The following is a 9,125-nucleotide window of genomic DNA, read 5'->3' on the forward strand; positions in this document are numbered from 1 at the left end:
ATCTAAAAACAATAAATAAAAAATAAAAAAAAAAAACTAGGAAAAAATATGTTTAACAACATCCCTTCACCTTCAAGTCCCTTAAATTTACATTTCTCATGTATCAGACCAGAATGTGTTGCTTATCTTTTTAAGTCTGGCTTATTTTACTTGCCATCACAATCTATTTCCCATTTGCTTTCTTGCATAGGTAAAATTCATTGTCTTCATTGCTGAATATAATTCCAGTGTGTGTTCATGACTTTTCTTTATGCACATGTCTGTTAGTGGGACTTAAGTTTTTTATATTGTCAATGGGGTAATGACATAGGCATGAAAATATTATTACTGAATCTTTATTATTTTAAAAAACATTTTGTTGACCATTACACAGATATGATATAACTGGGTCATAAGACACTTGTATTGACAATTTTTTAAAAATAATTTCCATGCTGGCATAACTAACTTTCATTCACAATATCAGTGGATAAAGTTCCCTTCTCCATATCCTATCCAACATTCAGAGTTACTTGTTTTCTTGTTAATAGCCAATAAAAAGGGTAAAATGGAACTTCAATACCATCATGATGAACATTGTGTTTCCTCACTGTCATCCTATAAGCTAACTTGTAATTTTGACAGTTGAGGTCATTAAAGTCATAAATGTATTCACAATTTGCATGTCACTTCAGAGTGTCTATTCTGTTGATTTTTCCTTTATTGATAAAATTATTTACTCTTTGTATATAATTCATTATTTAGTGAGCTCTGATTCTAGATATGATCACATGTCATATAAATAGCTGGCAAAGATTTCCTCTCATTTTGTAATCTCTTTCTCTAACATTCTCTGTTTTCAAAAACATTTACTTTTAGTTTCATTTGTGTGTGTACATGTGTGTGACTGCAGGCTCTGTTGAGATACTATTTCCCCTAGGACCTTATCCAATTTCAGGCATTGGTTGCATTTGCTCCCTATATCACTTATAGTAATAGGGCCATTTAAAAATTAGTGCTGCAGGTTTACTAACAAAGACTTAAAACTAAGAACCCTTTCCTTGCATCCCCTCATGTCTTCTTCAATGTCTTTATTTAGTTCTTTATAGTTTTCTTTGTGCAGATACTTGATATAATTGGCTTAATGCATAACCAGTCCTTCTCCTCACCTCTTTTTATTTTTGAGATAATTTTCTTGACTTTCTTGTGAGTTTGTTATTTATATCTAATAGTTTATGCATGTTAATTTTGCATACTCTCTACTTTGATAAGTACTATTTATTTTGAAGACCTTGGGGCCTTTAAACTATCATATTATTGCAAACAGAATTTCTTTCTATTCCAGTCTGTATCGATTTTGCATCTTTTTCTTATTACTCTAGCTATGATTTAAAACTCTGTGTTGAATAAAAGAATACAGTGTAATTCACCTTATCTCCTTTCCCCATCTCTTGCAATGTTGGGTAACAATGTGTCCTATCCTGTCTTTGTGTCAGGACAATGCTAATTTTGTGGAATGATGATGGAAACATTCTATCCCTTTCAGTTTTATTCTATAGTTTAAGGAGCAGGATGTGTAGTACCCAATGTTAGAGACCCTTGTTTTAAAAACAAATCTAAAGTTCAATACTTCTGGAGTTCATCTGGACTCTGTGTATTGCTTGCTGTTGCACTTCTGGTCCCTTCCATATCACCCTCTTCTCCTAGCAGCCACACTGTTAATGTTTCATTTCAAGATTGTAAATAATTCAGAGAAGTTTCGTTTGTGTCTAATTTACCATAGTCCCTTTCTTTCAACTTATCATTTTAAAATGGTATAAAAACATTCAACAATGAGTCTACTGAAAGTCAACAAATTCCACTGCACTAAAAAAAAGAAAAATAAATGGGAAGAAGGAACATTTACTGCACCATAATGAGCAGAGGAGCACAGCCAGCAGCAGACTTGAGAATCGCCTGTATAAAGTACCTAGTTTGCGCAACTTGAATCATGAATACATGGCAACTATGTTTAATTTACCAAAATTTATTTTGTTTAGTCTTCGATGTATAATAAGTAGATTCTAAACTGTATACAGAAGCGAAAACCTGTGCATGTTCAGACAAGAACAAAGTTGTGTGATTCATTAGTGGATAGGAAAGACTTACTACAGAGAGACAGTAATTGTGACATTTAATTCCAATGGGAACTGAAAACTGCAGAAAAGAACAGAGCTCAGAATCAGACTAACACATGTGTTATTACTTGCCTCCTAGAAAAGATGACCTTTTGAATACTTGGGAAAGAGCGGATTTTTTTTCTATCAAATTATGCTGTCATAGAATGCTCTGGTGGAGGAAAAGTGAATCTGATTTACTTGATTTTATACAAAGTTTAAAGTCTCTATAAAAGTGGTAGCAGAATTTTGGAAGGAAACATTAAAGTGTCTTAATATTGGGGTAAGAAAAAGAATTACCAAATAGAACATAATTGGTGGGTGTATAGTAGTATATATTTAAAACTACAACAATCTTGAGTTACAAAGTAGGACTCGCCAAGAGAAAGCCAGGGGTTGCTCAGTGATTAAGAACACAGAGTGATCATCCAGAGAACTCTAGTTAAATTCCCAGCACCAATCACATGATATGAGAAAGAAAATCATCCAAGTACAATTATTTATTTACTCTTATCTAAAATGTTCATATGAAACTTCATACCATCTACAATGACCTTACATTAATAAATAAATTTAGGGTATTCTCTTTGAAAATTTGCATACATGTATACAGTGTGTTGGGATTACATTCACCCCCATTATTCTTCTCTCAGGCCCCTACCACTCCCAACTAGTTCCCATACTACTTTCAATTCTTTCTTTTGTGTGCAGGTTGTGCACAGGAGACCTTGACTGCTGAGTGTTCACGGCTGCAAATACTGCATCATTAAAAGAACTTCACTGAGCCTATGATAAGAGAACATTTTATATATTTAAAGTATTATGCAAAGTTGCTTTGTGATAGTTCCTTTTAATTGTCATGTTGATATAATGTAGAATCCTCTTGAATGGAGTCTTAATGTAGGCTGGTATAGAACAGGTTGGTTTGTGTGCATGTTTGTGGGAAATTGTCTTGATTACATCATAAATGTGGAGAGATACAGTCCACCATGAATGGCATCATTTCCTTGGCTTGAGTGTTGGGTTGTAAAAGAGTACAGGTTAGTTGAGAAGGATTCTGTTGGCATTTATTCTCTTTGTCTTTGATTATGGATGTTATGTAACTACCTGCATCAAGTTATTACCTTGACTTTCCTGTAATGATGGACTTAGACATTGTAAGGCAAATAAACATTTTCCCATTAAAGTTGCCTTTAGTCAGGATAATTTATCTTATCCCTAAAAAAATGAAAACAGGACATTGCTTCACAGCAGTCCACAAAGTTCAATAAGCTTTCAGCAGTTAGTAGATCAAGCCTTAAATTTCAAATAATAAACAGTAAGCTTTAATGTTTAGATTTTCCTCTCTGTACTTGTGATTGTAGGCAAGTCACTTATCATATCCAACATTGTGTTTTATCTGTACATAGGATCTGAAAATGATGTCCATGTCAAACTATTATTCAAAGAATTAAAAGTAAATACATTGTTCTGGCTGATTTTGTGTGTCAACTTGACACAACCTGGGGTTATCACAGAGAAAGGAGCCTGCCTTGAGGAAATACCTCCATGAGATCCAGCTATAGAGCATTTTCTCAATTAGTGATCAAGGGTGGGAGGGCCTGTTGTGCCAAGGAAATGTTAGTGATCCCCCCCCAAAAAAGATAGGAGCCAATCTGATGTAACTCACAGTAGGGTCTTTATTCTATTCTCTCTGGCTCACCTCACCCCCCATTCATCACCTTCACACATGATGGTTTTAGGGGTTGGGGAGTTCTGAATGTTACGGGGCAAGGCTTTAGAATAAGCAGCAAGCTGGCAGTATGTGTGCAATCATCTAATTGGAAAGCTACTGTGGACTTTAACATAATTGACTGGTGCTAGGAGTCATATCATAAACTTAGTTTCTTTTTCCCTCTGCATTATTGGTCATTAGGCAGAGGTAGATTTATAACCTGAGGGTGCAGATTTGTTGGAGGAATTACCTGAAGACACTGATCTTGTTGAGGGTATAAACTGGAAATGCTGGTCTTGTTGGTATTTAACCTAGAGACTGGAGTTAGGCTCAGGTTTTGTTGGGAGGTAACTTGGAAAGTAATGCTAGGTACCAGCCTGTTAGTTTACCTGAATTCAAACTTAGGTCAGGCTCTCTAAACCAGAGTCTGAACATAAAAGCTTTGGCATCTCATCTCCTTCCTCTCTTGTGTTTAGAATTTCCAATCATGAGACTTACTGAAGCTTTATGAAAACAGTTAGTAATAGGGCTATCTTTATGGTGTTCCTGGGACATTAGTAGGGGCCATTAGTGTCATCAGTGGGAGACAGTAGAGAGCCTTGAGGCTGAATTTTGCTCCTCCTGGCCAGGGTTTTCATCAACTGAAAATGTATGTGCTGTGAATCCACACTGCAACTCAGTAGCACAGAGATCCTTTTAGTGAAGGTCTATTGACCCATGGTAGTGTCTCTTGACTAGGACCCAATCTCTGGGCTAAAGTTGGTGGAGTTTTGGAGGTGGACCTGTTTTATGGTAAGCATGAATTTTTTTTTTTTTTTTTTTTGGTAAGCATGAATTTTAAGTCAAACATGTTTGTGTACCCACTGGAGACTCTTGAAATTGTGTAACAATTACCAATCATCTGTTTCTGTAATAACTTCTGTCAGTAGGTGAACCAAACATTACTTTAAAAGGGGTAAATCCCACCTGGTATGGGGAATTCTGTATTCCCTAAAGGATGAATGGGAGAAGAGTCAACCAGTCACTGTCAGTCTCTAAGGTCAATTTAGTTAAGGTCTGTTTTAGGGTTTTGTGTATCTTCTCTACCTGATCTGAACTCTGGGGTCTGTGAGCACAATGAAGTTTCTAATCAATCCCCAGAATATTAGCTAATTTCTAGCTTACCTGGGACACAAATGTAGGTATATTGTCTGACCCTATATACTTAGAAAATCATACCTTGGAAGAATTTCTTTTAGTACTTTCTTTGTTACTGTCTCCACCATCTCGCGTTTACTTGGGAAAGACTTAGTCCATCCTGAAAAGGTATCTATAAATATCAGCAAATATTTGTATCTCAGTTTTCTTGGTTTTATCCCCTAGAAGACTGTTAGTCTATTTCCTGACAGACTCCTGACTTTGTGCTCTGGCATTGAGTACTGGGCTTCTTCTCATTGGCAACTGCTCTAGTCAATTGACAGGCTTTACTGTTTTTTTTTGTTTGTTTGTTTTCTTGTTTTTTTTTGTTTTTTAACAATTTTAGCTATTTTTGATTTGGCATCTCTAATTTTGATGTGGGAATGGGGGACTAAGTCCTGCATTCTCTGAGATCCCATGTATGAAGAACAATGGATCTTTTTCAGTCTACTTATATTTTTATACCTATTATCTCCAGTAAAATTAGTTTGTAGTCAGCTGTCCTCTATCATCCCTTATGACATTGATGCATGGCAGATTTTTGGCCCAGATCACATCTTCTGTATGATCAGAGAATGTGGGGTCTCCTGGGTCTAGGTCAATCAAGGACAGTAGGGGCCCAATTTCTAGGGCCACCTACTGGGTGTCTTGTTGCCCTCTGGAGTAGGGTTTGGTCCTTCCTTCTGCTGTCAAAATATATCATACATGGATACGAGTGGTAGCAAAAGCACATGGGCTATCTGTGTCTCTCGTCTTTTCTCAGCTCTAATACCTTGGTCAGAACTGCCAGTTCAACTTTCTGGGCTGACATTCCTGCCAGGAATGGCACTACTCTTACTATCTCAGTGTCTGAGACTATTGCTGCCCCAGTGTAACTCTGTCCATCTTGAATGAGACTATTGCCATTGGTAAACCATGTTACCTTTGTATCCATCTGAGCAGTCATGCAGAGGCCCATTGACCAAGGTCAGAGTCAGGCAGTAGGGCAGCTGAAAAGTTATCCTGGGGGCATTCAAGAAGAGAGGCTGGTAATGAGTCATTCTTGCATCATCTTTAACCAGGAAGCCATTGCTACACTGATGTGTAAGCAGGGAGTCAGGGGGAGGCATCTTCTGGCAATTGATGACAGATTGGAGTCCGAGTATGCATTCCTCAGGTCTAGGGAGGTCACCTGTAGTTAGTTGACAGAGTAAGGCCTTTTTAGCAGAGGCTCGATAGTCTAAAATTTTTAGGGCCTCTAAGATGTCTTTTGTTTCATTTCTGTTGCTACTGGGAAGTTATCAACAAAAACTGTTGGGTTTCCCTTTTACTTTTAGGGTTACCCTGGTCTTGGGGAGAGGGCACTTCTGATCTTCAGGGGTTCCCTTACCTTCTCCTTCTGAAGATATCTGTTACAATCTTTTGGTTTGACCGTGGCTGCCAATAGGATCTTTGCCAGATCTTGCACAGCCATCATGAAGGATGGTTTTGGTGGGGGGAGCCCCAAATGTCTGCTGGGGTAGGTCTTTATAATAAACATCAAGCAGGAAGTATGTGTGCAAGCATCTAATTGGAAAGCTATTGTAGCCTTTAACATAATTAGCTGGTGCTGGGGGTCATATCCTAAACTTAATTTCTGCTCCTCTCTGCATTGGTAGTCATTAGGCAGAGGGTTAGCTTGTAACCTGGGTGTGCAGATTTGTTGGGGGAATAACCTGGAAACACTGATCTTGTTGAGGGTGTAACCTAAAAATGCTAGTCTTGTTGGGGATTAGCCTAGAGACTGGAGCTAGGCTCAGGTTTTGTTGGTGGCCAACTTGGAAAGTAATGCTAGGTACTAGCCTGTTGCTAGTTTACCTGAATTCAAACTTAGGTCAGGGTCTCTAAAATGAAGTCTGAACTTAGAAGATTTGGCATTTCATCACCATTGTGGATAGTGCCATCTCTAGGCTGGTAGTCCTGGGTCCAAAGGAAGGTGAACAAGCCAGGGGAAGCAAGCAGTAAGCAGTATTCCTCCATGACTTCTGCATCCAGTCCTGCCTCCAAGTTCCTATTTTGTGTGAGTTCCTGTTATGACTTGCTTAGGTGATGAACAATGTGGAAGTGTAAGCTGAATAAACCCTTTCCTCCCCAACTTGCTTCGTACTCATGATGTTTTGTGCAGGAATAGAAACCCTGACTAAGACACATATTTAAGGTAAATATCACTTAGCATAGCATATGACACTAAACACTCATGTGCTTGTTATATGTTATTTAGTTACTATTAGAGATCATTGATGATTTCTAGAATGTAGTAAGCAATCAGTGCTCATTGTCATTGGTGACTATCAGAACTATACCTGATGGCAGTTATGCCATAACCTAGCACACTTCAGTCACCATCTGGAATCACATCTATGCCAGTATTGAAGAACACTAAAATTCTAAAAAAAAAAAAAAAAAAAAAAAAAAAAAAAAAAAAGGAATGGCTTCACTTTATCCTATGGTTGCTTGTGGCTCTGAATTTCCTGGCTTCCAAAAAGAACTAGAACATGTAATGAAAAGTAAGAACAGCCCTTTGGTTATCAGTGAAGTATGAAGACCATGTTGATAATAACTAAAAATTGCAATTAGAGATATTTCATCCCAATGCCTCTGGGTACCATAGGTTGACTTCACTACAAGAGTCTTGAGCCATTTTCAATCTGTGCCTCATTAGATAGATGTAGCCTGTATACCCTACAGAAGCATTTAGAAAAATAAGTGTTGTAGAAAGGAGGCATCTTATCCCCTGAAAGATCTTTTTCACTGTCTAAATGTCTGCTCTGCAGATACAGGGAGATACTCAAGTGTGCTTTGAGACTCTGAATCATTACATAGAAATACCCTTTTCCCAGATTACATGTGAGAAGAGACCTAGGCGATGTTTGATTTGATATTACATCTTAATATTTTTCCCTTTCTGAAGGAGTGTGTGCTTACTTTTCTATAACCTGGTTAGACACTGAGATGACTGAATGACCTCTGTGCTCTGGTCAATTGAGATCCACTTTGTTCCTAAACAGAAGAGATGTAGAAGACATCTCCCTTGCACTGCCATTAATTATCTCAGCACTCCTGATTAGCCTTGACTTATCCTGTTTCAGTTTTAGAGGAAATGGAAACTAAAAGTTAGTTATGAGGACTGGATGAAATCCAAGCATAGACTTTGTGTTTTCTTCTTCAGTCTCTAATCTTTTCAACAGACAATACATCCAAAAAGTATATTACATTTCTAGATGTGCCGAGGAATGAAGCAACTCTCTGGGTCAAGTACCAAAAAAGCTTTTATAGCACAGTGAGAATTAATTTCATGTGAGTAGAATGCTGTTAATCTCAGGCTGTATCTCTTTGTGGTGGTTGTTAGTAGTATTATCTTGATAGAATCTGGAATCACACAAACTTGTGTGCATGTCTGAGAGGGTTTCTAGAGTGCATTAACTGAGGTAGTAAGATCCATCAGAATGTATATATAAACCTAAATTTATATCTGTATAATAACTCTAGATTAAAATATTTTTAAGAATTAAAAAATATACAAGATTCTGTTCTACCTGAGGCACTACTAGCACAGTAGTTCAGCTGGCATCAGAATCATCCAGCCAACAACAGGGACAATCAATGGCTAGAGGACAGCATAAGAACCCAATAAACAAGAGTGAGAGTAACATGACCCCACCAGAGCCCAGCAATACTGCTCCAGCAAGCTGTGCATATCCTAACACAGCTGACACACAAGAAGATGACCTTAAATCCAATCTTATAAATACCATAGAGACTTTAAAGAGGAAATTAATAAATCTTGTAAAAAAACTACAGGAAAATACAATGAAACAGGTGAAGTAATTGAAGTGAAAATTTAAAAAGTTCATGACACAGGAAATTTGGGGCACTATATAAAAACAAACATAAGAAAAATAGGAATGAAAGAAGGAGACATTTCCCAGAATAAAGGCCCAGAAAATAGCTTCAACAAAATCATAGAAAAAATTTTCCCTAAAGAAAGAGATGACTATAAAAGTACAAGAGGCGAACTCCCAGGGAAGCCGCAGGGCAGCAGGGACACGATCCTCTCAGCTTCCGAGTGACAGAGGGGGTTC

Source organism: Mastomys coucha, unplaced genomic scaffold, assembly GCF_008632895.1.
Source record: "Mastomys coucha isolate ucsf_1 unplaced genomic scaffold, UCSF_Mcou_1 pScaffold11, whole genome shotgun sequence".
In the NCBI taxonomy this organism is placed as follows: domain Eukaryota; kingdom Metazoa; phylum Chordata; class Mammalia; order Rodentia; family Muridae; genus Mastomys; species Mastomys coucha.